Source organism: Gossypium hirsutum, chromosome D03 (genome assembly GCF_007990345.1).
Source record: "Gossypium hirsutum isolate 1008001.06 chromosome D03, Gossypium_hirsutum_v2.1, whole genome shotgun sequence".
Taxonomy (NCBI): Eukaryota; Viridiplantae; Streptophyta; class Magnoliopsida; order Malvales; family Malvaceae; genus Gossypium; species Gossypium hirsutum.
In genome coordinates this window covers 26,305,517-26,308,097 of record NC_053439.1, presented here as the reverse complement: position 1 = coordinate 26,308,097, position 2,581 = coordinate 26,305,517, and the positions used below count along the sequence as shown (strand labels likewise).

At 34.4% G+C, this 2,581-nt stretch overlaps 1 non-coding gene across 1 annotated transcript; it reads left to right on the top strand.

Annotated features, from left to right (window-relative positions):
* The first annotated feature begins 316 nt into the window (after positions 1 to 316).
* Positions 317 to 423, top strand: LOC121215715 (small nucleolar RNA R71). The gene has a single exon (XR_005911691.1). It is a non-coding gene; the product is annotated as a small nucleolar RNA R71 (small nucleolar RNA).
* The last annotated feature ends 2,158 nt before the right edge of the window (positions 424 to 2,581 follow it).

Genomic DNA, 2,581 nt, shown 5'->3' with positions numbered 1-2,581 from the left:
TTCAAATTGATTCGGTGGTTGTGCTGTAAAAATATTAAACCCATTAGTGGTAAAAATTTTAAGCATTGAGGAAATCGAGGATACCTGAGATGCAAGTGAAGTGAGAGTGTCTGCTTCATGTATTCCAGCGACTCGTCTTCCTGACACTACTCGATTGGTTGGCCATTGATAATTTTTACTGGCAATCCTCTCAATGATTTCATAAGTCTCATTATAAGACTTAGAAAAGAGAGCACCGTTAGCAGAAACGTCCACTACCATCCTCGTGTGGGCATTGAGACCATTATAAAATGTCTCAAGTTGGATGCAATGTGGGATTCTATGATGAGGTCACTTCCTTAATAATTCTTTGTACCTTTCCCATGCCTCATACAAGGACTCATCATCCATTTGTTGGAACGCAGTGATCTCGTTCCCCAACTTAGCATTCTTGCTAGGCGAAAAATACTTCATAAGGACTCTTTCTGGTAACTCTTTCCATGTGGAAATTGAATTTGGTGGCAATGAGTTCAACCAAGCTCGAGCTCTATCCCTTAGCGAATATGGGAACAAATTCAATCGTAGTGCATCTTCTGGTACTCCAGCTAACTTGAAAGAATCACTAACCTCCATAAACAATCTTAACTAAAGATAAGGATCTTCGGTAGGTATTCCACTGAATTGGCCCACTGTCTGAAGGATCTGGAACATGACTAGCTTCAGCTCGAATTGTTGTGCCTCGATTTCGGGTCTCCTAATACTAGGCTTAAGATCATGAAATACTGGCACGGCATACTGTCTTAGAGCTCTATCCCGATCATCACCAATAAGGATAGGATTTTGAGCAAGATTTGCTCCATTTTCTTTATACGGATTTTTGAAGTTCATCTCCTCGGTCTTTCTCTAACTTACTTGTCTTCTTCACTATCGAAAATTTCTTTCAATCTCAGGGTCTATAGAGAGTAAATCGATAATTCGTTCAATACCCATAAACACCTGAAATAAACTCAGAAAAATTAATTAAGTTAAAATTGAACAAAAAAATAAACCAAAATGCAAAATTCACAAATTCAGAAATTCAGAAATAATGACTTTTTAAAGCAGTCCCCGGCAACGACGCCAAAATCTTGGAACGAAGGAAATGTGCAAGTATACACAATCACAACAAGTAATAAACTGATAAGTAAATGTCGAATTATCGTACCCACAAGGACTGTGAAAAGAATTATTTATGAATGCAATTTAAAAACACTTTGTTGAAGAAATATATTTTGATTTGAAGAGGTGATTAAAAACTAAGATTTTTAACTAAGTAAAATAATAAAAAAATAAAAGTTCCAATGCACGATTTCAAAAGATGATTTTAATCAAGATGACATAATTGTGCTAGATTAATTACATTTCTTAACTTAGAATTATCAAACTCATGTTTATGTTGTTATGAATAAATTCATGGCAACTCCGTAATTTGCTAACTTATGAACATACTTTCCTACCAAAATCCATTTATCTCTTGACTATATCTCTATGTCAATTCATCCGATTAAACAAATTTTAATAAGAAAATGTGTTAATGCATATGCATACTTATGAAATTAAAATAATATATTGTACATATCTCTATGTCAATTCAAACAATTAGTTCAATCTCATAAGCATAAAAAAGATTACGTGAGGTGACAATGTATTTCTACCTTGAAACAGTTTAATCACAATAGTCTTGCAAGTTATGTAAGGCTAATGTATCGTTAGATACCGTTGCTAATTTAATCCTCAGCAACCTTAGATGATTAAACATGCATTGATTAAGTACCGTGTCAATTAATTACAATTTCAATCCGTTGAAATAATTAATTCATTAGTTACCTTACAATTGTAATGTAAGAATAACTTAGTCATGGATTTACTTAATCAAACATGTTACCGAAGCCTATAACAACACAAACACAATTTTAATAACTCAAGTAGACGAAGTGCAATAAACCTAACACAAATTAAATTTAAGCCATATTAATTAAATTAAACATATCAACATCACAAATATTCATAGACATGTTCATCATAACAACAACAAAATTAAAAGGATAGGGAACAAGAATCAAATTTGGTGTTTTCTCCGTGGCTTGACTAGTTTGCTCCACTCTTCCTTCTCCGCTTGTTCTTGTCGAACCAAGGCTTCTACGAGCACTAGAATGCTGCTCCAAATGGTGGTGTACTGAATATTTTTCAAGAGGAGAAATCGACAAGGGAATAGGGGAAGAATATGAAGAACAATGGAAGAGAATAAAGAGAGAAAAATGAGAGAGAAGTGAAGAGATGAGAAGGGTTGAGATGTGTTTGAAGTGATAAGAAAAAGGGGTATTTATAGGTTGATATGGCTACTAAAATTAGTAAAAATAAGCAGCCATATAGTCCCCCCATGGCTAGCCACACATGTGGCAAGTTTGAAGCTTTCAAACTTGCTATTTTAAACTAGGGGCAAATCTAGAAAGGCACAAATATTGGAGGGGTTTGAATGCAATTTGAAGGAGTCTTCAAAGGCCATTTTGTAAACAAAATAATCAGCCAAACAAGCTGATTAGGTTAGCATGTGGGACTGTTT